We start from the raw sequence: 14,031 nt of genomic DNA on the forward strand, positions 1-14,031 counted from the left end.
TGTGTATCTGATGGTTTTTCATCGGGATCATCTTCTAAATATAGAGGAGGAAGGATCTGATCGAGTTGATCTTTTCTTTCCCTTTGAAGTATTTGCAATGGTGTCCTCCTATACTGTGGGTTATAACCTCGGTTGTTACCTTAAGCATTTTGTTTCGGGAGACTCTTGTTCTCAAGCTCAAGCTTCACCACCTTATGCGATAAACTCTTAATGAGTTTATCCATTTCTTCCCACTTCAAATCTGGTGATTCTTTATCTTGACTAGAGGAAGATGTTTCTTCTTTCCCTCTTTTCTTTTCGGTAGGTTCATCATGTCCTCTTGGCTTTCCCTGCCGAGGCGAAATTTGCTTCTACCTCAAGAGCATCAACTTGGAGTTGATCTAAAGTGTGAGACTTCCTTTCTCTTAGGGTAAAACCAAATTCGGATTCAAAGGCTCCCACAAATACTACGCGAGCAGCAGCTTGAGGAGGCTTTATCTCAACAGGCAGGTTATTATACTGCTTATTGAACCTTTTTATGAATTCTGAAATATCCTCTTCTGGCTTCTTCCTTATAGCATTGAACTCTGTGAGGACATACTCATGATTTCTCTTTTCACCCCACTTTTGTGTGAAAGAGTTTTCGAGTTCCTCCCAGGTAGTGATGGATGCATTAGGTAGGGCTTTAAACCATTTTCTGGCTTCTCCATCAAGGGATTGTACAAAGAGTCTCAAGACCACATCCAATTGTTCTACATTTAGATTCTCAACAAAAGCACAGAAGGTTTCAATGTGTCTCTGTGCAGTGTTTTCATCCTCCCCATTGAACCTAGGCAAAAGCTTTAGGTAGTCTTGAGGCATAGCACTTAGGGGTTGAGGTAAATCAAGAGGGGCATATTTATTCAGTAAAAAACCTGGAACAACCATCTAAATTAATGGAGGGAGATTGAGATTTACCAGAGGAACTTGGGCCAAAACCACAATGGTTGGAATGGCTAGACTGAGAGCAAGGTATGCAAGGATTTTAGGAGTAAAGTCTGAGCAGTGAATGGCAGTGTGTTGGGAGCTGGATGAGGAAGCTTCAAAGAATGATGAGATAGTAGCATAGGTAGTAGGAGTTTTCTCCTTCTAGACTCTCCTGAAAATTAATTTCTCTGGGTCAAATACAGATGGGGTTTTCTGCTGAGAGGTATCTGAGCGAGTGTGAGGCTTTCTAAAAGCCAGGATGATAAATGATAATGGGATTTGTGGAGTCACCAAGGTGATGAGGATGCAATCAGAACGTCTTTGCTCACCTACACAAAGAGTGCTTAACTTGTCATATCCCAGGGGGAAAATCCTTCAATATGTTCCCCGGCAACGGCGCCAGAAGATGTTGTCGCTTCCAGAGACAGCCTCGGATTGCTTACAAGACTAGTGCCTGGAACATCTAGATTTTGTGTCTCATATGATTCTCAAGAAACTCGAGACATCACATATGTTTTTTTGTACATATATATTCATATATATAATAAACAGCATGGGTTGGTTCATTCATCTAAAGGCATAAGCCATGTATTTATGGTACTTCTTCACATATACAACTCACAGAAATATATGTATAAACTAGTGGAGGCCGAGTAGTTCAAGGACCTACAATTTAATAAGCTTTGACGGAGCAATGAGAGAAGATAAGGAGATTGAATAACTCGTCACATAGAGCTTGAAGTGTCAAGAATTCTACACTCATCACATAGAGCTTGAAGCATCAAGAATTCTACACTTATCTGAGTTAAAGATAGACATAATGGATGAATGAGGATTGGGTGCGATAATTCATAGAGCGCAATTTTAAAGATATAATCTCAAAGATCCATACAGGCACATGCATTAACGAATCAATACAAATGAATCTGTAAGAACATATGAAACATTTCTAGCAGCTACAATTACATGAAGTCAGAGAGGAAACATGAACATAATGGAATTTAAACAAAGGGGTAACATATTGTAGTACTCGAAGGAGGAATCACCACCATTTCCTTAATATTTTGAAAGATGCATATCATAAAGTCACACAGTCTCGAAAATAACATGTAGTTCTTTCTTTAGGATTCTGAACCTTTTTTAAGAGTGGCTTCCCTCTATTTATAAGAAGAGGGGAGATCTGAACTATAATTACAACCAATATCTTGGCCCATCCTCAGTTGTCAAATTGACCAGCTGTTTTGGCTCGGGATGGCTCTGCGGCCCAAAAAGACTACAATCAAATTAATTGCCTCATTAAATTGTGACAAGTACATGATAACAAAACAAGTCAATTTACAGAGGAAAACTTCCGCAAAATATCTTAATGCCCATCCCTGTGATGGCCTTTGCTCAGGTTGTTGCTTGCCCACGGTCTGGCCTCTTGTGCCACTCAGTTGATTACTGTCGCTTCTGCCTTTACTACTCGAATCATTCATTCTCCAGAGCTGGGAGTGGTCAACTATCAATTTAATGCCATAGTACAGAAGCAGAGGTCACCTGGGTGGTACTTCGTCTTCCCTCTGCATAGAGCACCATGTTGAATCATCAAGTCCTCTCAAGCTTTCATGCCTTCATTTACTCTGTCTGTGTCGACCCCGATTTCATGTCACAAGGGGCCTTACAGGGTCAGCCCATGCCGATTTTTGAATGCTCCATCTCCTTTCTTAAATGCCTCAGCTGCCGACCCACCACGCCTTTAAAGTTCTGCATTACCTTGTCGCGTAGTTATCACATTGGGATTTCCCATTAAAATTCCTTACGGGACGTGGCATTCTAATCCACTTTAGCCCCTTTTGCTTCATGTGACCGGGGGCTATGACCAGGCGCTTAGTCCTTGGGTGCTAGGACCTTTGGACTCGTGTCTGTGAGACTTGTCCCTTTGTTAAACAGAATCCCACATGTCATTGATTTCTAATGCTCGCCTTCGGTGCCTCCTCCCCAACATTGCAATCTCTGATGCGCGATGCAGTCTGGCCCACTTGGAAGAATAATAAGGGAGGGTCTACGCCCTCTATAGTTTGCGACCGCCAAACGCCAATTGGGCCCACCTGGGATATCACAATCGGCACATTGGTGATTCCCAGGTTGTGCCACTAACGCGACCTGCCTTCCTGCGATTGTCGATTTCCGATTGATGACGTCATCAGTGCCACGCGTCGCTTCCTGGTTGGTGACACGTGTCACCCATATATGCCCCCATAGGCCCCTTCAAAATGTCGAATCTGCATGCCATGTGTCCTCTGTACTGCCACATCATGATGACGTCAAACGCCATGTGGCTTTATCGGGACCAATAGTATTCTGCCACATGGCCCTTTTAGAGGAGAGAGAAAAAGGCTCGTCTACCCTTGGTTTTTCGCTAATTTCCTTTGTAAATCATTTTCGGCCTTTCCCGTTGATTTACACTATCGGCATATTCTTCCCGCAATTTCTTAAGAGTGGTCAGTTGAATATCGTCGATTGCCGATTTGCGACATGTTCGTGTTGTTGCGATCGTCAATATGCCATGGGTTATAAAGTGCAATCGTCGATATGTGACATGGCTATGACCTCCGATGTGTGAGCCCGCCGATGTGCCCTACAGGACCTCCGATTACTATGCAGTACACTGTACCTTGGACCTCCGATCTCTGATCGTTGATATCAGCGATCATTGGTTTGCTCTGACCTCCACTACTGTTGCTTTGAAAAACTCCGATATGCAGGATCTGAGGTTTTGTACTTAGGAAATTTTCTTTTGCCTTCTGACTTTGAAAAGAGAACCTTGATCTGTGCTAACATTTGATTCTGAGGTCCATATAGAGCCTTCTATATTCCGTTGGAAAGTTGCTTCAAAGCACTTTCCAATAAAGAGGGTCTGATTTAGTTTTGAGTGCTTCTTTGTCATTGGAGGCTAGCTCTAAACATCTCTGTTCTTTTTCCCTCTTTGTACAACTAGAACCCTAAATGCAGAAGGTGACAACAAGTTGACCCATATATATTACATGAAGGCTCAAGAAGAGCTCCTTACATATGACTTTGACTCTTTGACTTTTCTAGACCTATGAAATGAGAAAGAAACTCATTCATTTCATTTACAAAAATAATATTTCTTTTACTTGACAAGTACAAAGATCAAAGTTACATTTGTAAATACCAAACCTAGTTATACTTTCTTCAACAAGATGGTCGTACGAGATTGCCAGAGAAGGTCGCACGAGTTTGTCAGATTGCATATCTGGACAACATATCGACTTCCAGTTATCAGAAACAAGTGTTGGAGGAGGTGCGAGTTGTTTAGTGCTAGTTGTTAAGCGAAGAAGGGTCCCAGCCAGGGACAAGGCTCGAAAGGAGACAGTGGGGCACCAGATCCAGGTGGAGGAGGAGTATGAGACTCCAGTGTGTCAAATGAGCAAGGCCAGCACAGTTGCAAAAAGGAGATTAGTCAGATCAGTTCTAGATTGTTGCAGCGGGACCATCACCTTTGCTACAGGAGCCCACAGTATCATAGTAGCAAGTTCAGTGTCAGCAGATGCAATTTGTCATTAGACAGTTGCAAGGCTAGTTGCAGTCAGTACCGGGGAGACAGTTGCAGTGACACAAGTAGTGCGAATTGCCCAGTTGCAGTATTCAGGTGTAGTTCTTGCCAAAAGATTCCCAACGCAGTGCTACGGAGTCCAGTTTCCAATACAGAAGGGCAGTGCAAATTGCTAGGAGGGAGCTGACAGATTTCCTATAGCGAGATTGAGACTTAGAGGGAGTCTAGTTTTAGAGGGAACATCCCTATGGAAGCTAATACTTCAGGATCTGGGGAGATCAGACTCATTATTGCAACAGTTGCAGCCACAGTGCAGAGATAGCAATAGAGCAATAGCAATGACAGTATGAGTAAATCAGAGCTACAAAGATGGGCAGGATCCTTGAGGAGTCCACCTCATGGATCATGACCTAGCTACGGGGACCCACAGTATACAATAGCAGGATGGATCAGTGGCAGTCGATGCAGTTAGTACCAGAGTGACAGTTGCAGAGACTAGTAGCAGTCAGATGCTAAAGAGCACAGTGCAGAGCTGGCAGCAGTGCAGCTGGCACAGTGCAGAGTCAATAGCAACACAAATTCTTCAATGACAGTGCAGATGCTAGTAGCAGTTAGAGACTCAGGAGACAGAGGTATCATACTGATCACAGTTGATTTAGTATTTTGGATGCTTTTCAGTTGCAGATGTTGCAATTGTAGTAGTAACAGATGGCGGGGAATTGCAGTGTTGGCAGCAGTACAATAGGGTCAGCAGCAGCATAGATGCAGCGTATATTAGAGTTGCACAGTCGTTGGTGGGTAGCAGCAGCCAGACATCAACAGCGTGACAAGAGATGATGCAGAGACAAGGTGTTGTGGCAGGATGTACAACACTAGAACACATTCCTCGCTACGAGGGAGTGTTAGTTTTTGTAGCATCGGATGTGTTTTGGCCTTGAAATTTTGTGGAGAGGCTATAATACATGAGATCTCCAAAACCCAAAAATTGTTTCTCGAAATTCCGCCTAGAAATGACTTAATTAGATTATTAACCAGTTTTTAAATATTTCCTAAGTCTAAACTTAGAGAACATGGTGAATTAATCAGTATTAATTAAGTCAAGGCGAGAATCATCTAGAAACTCACATGAATCGATCCAAAGATGATCCTAGCCATCAATTATGTTTTAATCTTGGTCATTGGTGCTCCAACAGAGGATTATAAGAGGAGGTTGATGTGGTGATGGAGTAGACACTTCAACAATTCGATTTCTGAGCAGATCGATTTCCAGAGTAGCGACAGTCAGTTGCTGAAGAGAGAGCTAGAGATCGAAGCAGTGAGAGGGGCAGAGACAGTGAGGCCGGAGGAAGCATTGCAGATCCAGCGAGTGCATTTGCAGAGAGGTAGAAGAGCCACAAAGACGCTGACGCTGGGGCAGCATAGCAACCTCTAGAGGCAAGAACGATTTGCTGATAGGGAGAGACGTTTTTAGTTCCAAAGGCCGGGAAGGAGTCCTAGAGTGCCAAAGAAGCATCTTTCCAGTCAGCAAAAAGTAGAATGACTTCATCAGAGACTAGTCTGAAGCTAGACGTCCAACAGGTTGCACAGAGCAACATAGAGGCTGACGCAAAGGGTCAGAGGGCCGAATTTCTGAAGGCAAGTCGTGCCAGGAGTTTGCCTGTGGGGTGAGGAAAATTCCTCACTAGATTTTTGCCAGTATTTTTCTCTGTAGGATTGTCATATTTCGGCATGCAATTGTACTCAGATTTTCTCACTGCTACATAATAATAAAATCCTCAGTTGTTGCGCCAAATTTCCCAAGTTGGGTTTTTCCGAGGACTTTCGTCCAAAAATAATTGTGTTATTTTTATGTGTGCTAGCATTTCTCAGTTTCCAGCGCATTATTTTTCTGCGGTATTTTATTTGTGAAGGTTGCAGTGTATTTATTTCAATATTTGTTGTAGCAGATAAATTGTTAATTAATTAACAATTAAGAGCAATAATATCAGTTGCTGCAATAGGGTTCCGATTTTCGAAATTTTCACAGAGGCTTTAGGTTCGGATGGCATGGAAATCTGTACACAACTAAGGACTCTCCAAGCACTCGCAAATGGAGATATTTACAGGTTATTAGCACATGGTGGAAGGAATTCTCTGGACACCTTGCCGATTCTAGAACAAGCCTTGCGGAGAGGGCAAATGGCAGGCAAAGAGAGAAAGGGAGGCCAAATAGCAAGAAACTGGGTGACCAAAGGAAACTGATTACCAGTGACAGGTCAGGAGGGACAGGGGGCCATCTGGGGTTGGACCAGAAGGGCAAGGCCTAACTAACCAGAATTAAGGAGTGAGCAATAGAAAAGAGGGAAATCGGGACTAGGAAGGGACACAAAGCGAACCAGAGAAAGCGAACAGTGGAAGTGTGGTAAGAGCGAAGAAAGGAGTCGTTGATATTGAATAGGCATCATAAGAGCATCAGTCAGGGAATTTGTTGCAAGGGAAGAGGAGGCATGAGTTCATGATAGTGTGGTCGGCATCATAAGGCCGACAGGGGGGCCTGCAGCGCTAGAGGTTAGTACCTTGAACCTGTAGACGTTTAGGGTTAGATTTTTGCAGGTTTTGCATATTTAGTACCTATTGTTTTAGCTGGGCAGACAATGTTTGTTTAAAAACTGAGGCAATTAAGATGTCTGTCTGAACGCTAGGGAATGCATTTTCGTAGATAGCACTATGTCGATACTGAATTAACGTAAATATATGAATTAATTCCCTATTGTGATGTTCAGCCCTAATTACTATTTTTACCTTGCCAAATATGCCTGGTTACGGGGCATTAATACCTACTGCACATAGAAGGATTAGGAATACTCCACAATTGACTAATTTGTCCTTAACTTTTGGAGGGTGAAAACCCTGTGATTATATCCTTTCTACATGCAGACTGATAGTAATGCTTCTGCCATATTGGCTTGACCAAATTGCTTCCTAGCTGATTGGTGGGAGAACACCTGGGTCATCTTATGCCTCATACTATTACCTTGTAGTTATAGAATCCTTAATTCTGTTGATGACATTATTGATTAAGGGGTACTCGATTCAACCGAGGGTGGAGATTCGTCTCTGGAGTCCCTCATTCGCCACAGGGTGGAGGCCTCTGGCTGCCCAAGGCTAGTCTCCTTGCCGAATGCTCAGAACAAGAATACTATGGATTCCTAGCATTGGGTGGAGTTTCTGAGCAATCTCAGGATGGAAGCAGATCCCTGGAATCCCTAGAATAAGCAAGGGTGGGGACTTTCGTCTCTGGAGTCCCTCATTGGCTGAGGGATGGAGGAGGTATTTCCTCTAGAATCCCTGTAACTGAGTGCCTATGTGCAGGGTGGAGGGGGGACAGCCCTCTGGAATCCCTGGTTTGAACATTGGGACAGGTTTCATAAGCTAGGGGATGGCAACTGCATTATTGGCAGTTGCCAATGGTTGGGGGGAAAATTATAAACACTATCCCAATGCCCATTGTGAGGTATTCTAGTAATGATGATGCCCAGAATTATATAAACAGTCCACCACATATCAGGTACATACTAAGTTGCATGGTATTTGTAGCCACATTGCAGTCATGGACATTGTTGTACAATTGGACACTGTGACTGACTTTATAGTCATGGACAATGCTGAATATTTAGGCACTGTGGTTACCTCATATGTCAAATGTGCTTCCCCGAGATGGATCTTAGGGAGCATTAAACCTGAGGCAAGGTCTAAACCTCGTTAAAACTAGGTCACAGACACTACAATTTGGCACTTTAAACAGACATTATGAAAGCATGGTAGAGCATCTTTCATTATCTCCATTATAACTTGGGAGGAAAACAGCCAGGGTTGTGTCCCGAGGGCTTTTGGAGTGATGATATTTCCTTAATACACAAATCAGGTATGCTAATTGTAGCTTGCTAGAATTCTGTAGCTTGTGTGTGCTCTGTTAGTATATGATTATGATAATTCAGTCCCTGGCACCTCCTGTAACAGCCCTGATGCTAAGTATCACCTTTCCTAGTAGTTGTGTATGCTCTGTTAGCATATGCTTATAAAAATTCAGTCCCTGGCACCTCCTGTAACAGCTCTGATGCTAAGTATCACCTTTCCTAGTACTTATTTGAATTTTCCCTCGCTAATGACTGTGAGGCTATGAGTTTCTCATACATACGTGCACAGCAAGCTCATGCTGAACTAGTTGCTGTAATTTTACGGGACTTTTCTTTAATTACCCACTAGTGAAATTCATGACTATATTATTTCAGTGGTTTCTATTTGCAATGATAAAACCTAAGTGTAACTGTCTGAAATTTGAGCATGTATATCTAGGAGTAGGACCATAAACCGATTATGCTATCCTTGTGTATTTCAGATTGGCTGCAAATGTGCATTCATAGCTGGACCTGATGTAGGTGTACTAGGATACACCGGGCAGGACAGAATATGTTGTTACACCAGGTGTGATATCACTCACGGTTAGACACGGTGTTACTATTCACCTTAACACGGGGAATGAGTGAAGGTTACCAAATGTAGCCTGGTTTCTTTGCTGAACCAAATGCCTCACTTATTGCCAGATAACAATCAAGAGAATGGTCCACCCAAACCTCAATATGTTCATGCACTGAAAGTTAATCTTGGCAAAAGACAGCTGAGGTTACTTCAAGTTCATAGGACTCATCCTCCCCTCATCCATTATACTAAGAAGCAATAGACCCTAGATCTCCTTCTTATGATTGCTTGGGCAAGCCCATGCACTTGTATCCCTCCTATCAACATTAACCCATATGCATCACTGTTGTATCCACACCCATGTGAAGGTTTGTGAGAGAGGTCTGCCTTGTTGTCTTGTGCATAGACACGCCCAAGTTAAGTAACAGTGAACACAGTCATCATCTTGAATAGTTAATATGAGCAATAACATGTATTACCCATCTACGGATTAATCTATTTACTCCCATCTTAGAGTCATCCTTGGATAATCATTGCTTTTGTCTTATTCGACCAAGTGACTAGTTGACTACATAATCCAAGGACAATGGGATCTCATTACTCTTATGCACAAGACATACGCTAAAACATAGCATCTTCAAGTAAAAGATCTTATTCAATGAGGCTTCTCTGAGTTGAGACCCGTGTGTCATTCAAGGTCACAATCAAGAATTGTTGATCCATGTGTCGGGGTTTGGTCTGATAATATATGCCTCATCCTTGGAGATGTTTGGATGCCTTGGTTCATCAGTTGGGGATACTGCAATTCTTCTTGGGGCAATGGCTGGTAATGACAAGTAGATGGATCCATGTGTCGGGGTTTGGTCTGATAATATATGCCTCATCCTTGGAGATGTTTGGATGCCTTGGTTCATCAGTTGGGGATACTGCAATTCTTCTTGGGGCAATGGCTGGTAATGACAAGTAGATGCAACTAATAGTATGACTGTAAATCTCTACCTTTTATCGTATCTGATATGTAATGTATTTTTCTAAATGGGGACTTCAAATTAAAAATAGCCTGCTATAGCCAATCTTTTATGTTATTACCCCATCTCCATACAGTAACATAAGTGGTCTGAGTGTCTCAGACAGTAAGACAGTTCCTCCAATGTGGTTAGTAAAGCAGTTTCGAATATATGAGCAACTGTAGACTGGTTATACATGATATGAGGTCTGCTATCCAAAATTGATAGGTAAAGCGTATAATTACTCTGGAGCAGTCTTCAGCAAACTCAATTTTGTACTTAGACTCGACCCTAAATTGGTAACCCTTTCCAGGGATAATGAAATATAACACATTCTCAGTTCGTTGAAAGTAATGGTTATCCATTTAAAATTGCGGATTAAGTTATATCACATGAGAGACATTTGACATCTCTTGACAGTCCTCTTGCGTTGACTCAATATTGTGACCATCACTTAGGAACGTCTACCAAAGATCCAGTAACTCAGTCAAGACTCATGACTCTAATTACCATAGGGACATCTGAGAGAATTTCCATAGATGTACTTCCAAGGCCTGAACTAAAGGTGGGCACACTGTTCGGTTAGAGATGATAAACCCTTTCCTGTGGGATTTTCACTTGAAACCATCCCAAAATTCACATAAATAGTCTAACTTAGTAAATATTAGAACTCAAAAAACCACCTGAAACTGGAGACAAAGCCAGGATTGGATGTGTATACCCTCTGTGCTACATTGATCTAAAGGCCACTTGACAATGACATGGGGAGTTAAAACATAATCTATATGTTCGGTAAGACGGCTCTAATACTGTAGTAATTTCCACTTGAGGGAGTTCATAGCTTGCTTTGGGTATATCAGATCGCTGGTCAGAGCGTATCTGCTTGCAGCGATTGATCCAAAATGGCTCTAAAAATGAAGAACAACCAATATATATACGGGGTGTGTTACAATAACAATATTACTATTCAGTCAGCGATATCACTGTTCATTTGCACCCATAATCTAATCGTATTGAACTTCAAATAACTCACAGTGAATCCCAAGTCCCGCAGAATATAGTCTATGGAATTTGCGGCTACAGAAAATTTAATAAGCCACCATTACGCTATCGAAATGAGCTACGTTAATGTGACCATCAATCGCGCGCGAAGCTTTACTGGGCAGGAACACGAATTATTCCAGATACTAGCGATCTTGTTTGTGAAGATAGCAGTTGCTCGTGTTGCGCGAAACCTATTTCGTCTCTGCAGGGTTGCTCTTCAGTCAGCTGTGGGATTCTGGTGGGCCACAATGCCTAGCCACAGGATGCTTTTGCGCAAATGTTCCTGGAGAACTCGCATATGTGCAGTCTCTTTTTTATTTATTTTTTGTCGTCGCGAGTGTGCAACTCTAATCGGTCGTGTCTTCGTGTGATAAGAAACTGCCGAGATTATAATCGCGGACCAGAACTCGGAAAACCTCCGTTTCAGCTGGCTTTAGGTGTCCGAATGGCTTGGAGGTGAGAGCAAGGATCGCTTGTCGCTTCCGACAGAAATTTTTCTAGGACTGATAACTGGATTTGTTCCTGACTTCGACCCTCTCCAGGCGTTCCTCAATCCGCTTCAATGTGTCTACAATTCTTCTGAGAATTTCGGTCTATTATAGCCTTTAGACAGTCCCTCGCATTAGCAGCCCTTCAGCAACCTTCAGCATTTACCCAAGTCAACTTGTGCGATTTCAGTATGACTTCGGTCCTGTGACAGATTAAACAAATCTTCCAAATGGCCATAGGATAGTGCGAAGCTAGTTTCAGTGGAGACATCCAATTTCAGAGGTTATTACGACATACTCCAGCACATACCGTTTGAGGAGAATTGTCATAGGCACAAATTCAGAACTACGACTTGCTCCAGAGTTAAAACTCTACTGCCTTTGAAGGAATTATCTAGCCTGAGAGAAGAAATGTGAATTTACTGTTTTAAGGAGAAGAAAAACTCTCTTCACTTGCCCATTTTTTTAATAAGAAAATATTATTTAAATATTTTGTATAGATATTTAATTTTATTTGTTTTTTAAGAGTTTAAAAAAAAAAAAAAATTGGCTCGCATAGCAAAATTTCAATTTTGATGATGAAAACAGCCTTACACAACATACTGGGTTGTAGAATCTTACACATCATTCTGTTGTAGAATGAGCCTCTGGGTTCAATTAGGGTGGAATCTTTCACCACCAAAATTAGTAGGAAAAAAAGGTCTTAAAACCCTCACTTGCTCAAAGAAAACTGAAATAATTCATGTAATCCCAATCCCATGATAATACAAATGAATTCAACACACTTGAATTTATAAATTTCCTTGAGGGATTCTTTCCTTATTAGATATCATTTTTTTGGGATTCAAGTGCGTTAAGTAAGTGATTCATCTATGACCATTTCCATTTCATCTATGACCATTTCCATGAGAGGTAGTCGTAACTGACTAATTTCTCATGATTTTTTAATCGTCCACTTAGCACTCATTGCATTGGGTGATGCTCAGAGCGGTGAAGAAGTGGGACTGAAACTAGTGAAATGAGTCACATAGCATGAGAGGTAGTCGTAACTGACTAATTTCTTATGATTTTTGAATAGTCCACTTAGCACTCATTACATTGGGTGATGCTCAGAGCGGCGAAGAAGTGGGATTGAAACTAGTGAAATGAGTCACATAGCGTTGGGACTTGCCCCTGGTAACCAGGACTTCCCGGAGGATCACCCATCCCAGATCGCCTTTAGCTCAAACGTGCTTAACTCTGGAGTTTTCCCCACAATCAAGCCCACTTAGCTTGCTACCCCATTTGCAAAACCTTAGCAAGTAGTGTGCCTCATGAACCATTCAAGTAGAGTTCCCTTCACTCTTTTGAATTTAAGCATTGAGGGGTTTTCGCAATGGTTTGCCTCTTCCAAGCAACAGAATGGTATGTGTTGTCGCCCAAACTGTACAGGCAAGATGCGAAAACGCTCAGGACGGGAGTTGTCACTTTGATCCCCGCCCTCTCCATTCTAGTTGTCTCCCTACAGCGAGCTATGGGGGTAGTCCTTATGAAATGTGAAGATGGAAAAATTGTTGGCAACCAACAAATCTAGGAGACACAACTGAATGGCCTCGCAACTTGGTTGAATTAGCAAGTTAAATGATTTGATTAGATTTACTATGAAGATGAGTGCCTTAAATGGAGTCAATTACTTGCTTAAGATAGTTTTTTACCAAGTCACCGGATGAACAGTTGTTGCTTGATGATGTTTCGCTATCCTAAATAAGATGTAAATCCTACAATCTAGGCGAGATGCAAAATCTTGGTTTATTTTAGGTTATATGCTTATTCTAAATATATTCTTTCTCTTAACTGTTTTGAAGCTAGTCTCTAAAGTAAGTTGTGAGAGATAAACCAGGGGGGAGTAAGCTGAGGCTTGGTTAACAATACCTCCCGTGGGGTTCTAGCCACCCGATGCCTCTGGCACTACAGACAGTGTAGCTCTGACAACTGCAAGGTCATCGTGTTAACCACTAAACAGGTGTTAAACTCCTCAAGCTAGATGAGAAAGGTGGGCCTATATTTTTATTGACCAAGCTTATGCTTGAAAGTTGATTAATTAATGCAAGAAACTACTCCTAAAATGCAACTGCAAGATATGAGTATTCTTAAGGTGGGATTATCAAAGTTGCTTAAGTACTTAGTTATGGTGATCCTCAATTATGAACAATGAGGTACTTAAACAAATAAATGAATAACAATCTCAGTCACAAGAAGAAGTGCTCAAAACTTAACGGTGCTAGAAGATGATGTCAATAGACAATAGCTTAAATGATAAACGAATTACCAATATGTCAACTAGATATACAAGAGAGAAGATTTACAAGAGATATCCAATTTTAACAATGAGCAATAAATCCACTTATCCAATGACAACATAGCAATGAGAAACTAAGAGAATTTATCCACAATGTCACTTAGAGCAAATAACCCAACACATTAAACACTTATCAATTTGAATAAAGCAATTATGTGTGTTAATGCATGAGTAAAAATAAATGATGATTAT

At 41.6% G+C, this 14,031-nt stretch overlaps 1 protein-coding gene across 1 annotated transcript in view; it reads right to left on the reverse strand.

Annotated features, from left to right (window-relative positions):
- LOC149138465 (uncharacterized) overlaps positions 1 to 11,918 on the reverse strand; it is a 65,131-nt gene extending 53,213 nt beyond the window's left edge. Inside the window, exon 1 of the mRNA XM_089447955.1 lies at positions 11,003 to 11,918. The gene's annotated coding sequence lies outside the window, so the exon portion shown is untranslated. The remainder of the gene's footprint in view (positions 1 to 11,002) is intronic.
- Positions 11,919 to 14,031: the final 2,113 nt, after the last annotated feature.

Source organism: Pinus tabuliformis, chromosome X (genome assembly GCF_031772625.1).
Source record: "Pinus tabuliformis cultivar Carrire ecotype Pingquan chromosome X, CPIR1, whole genome shotgun sequence".
NCBI classification, from domain to species: domain Eukaryota; kingdom Viridiplantae; phylum Streptophyta; class Pinopsida; order Pinales; family Pinaceae; genus Pinus; species Pinus tabuliformis.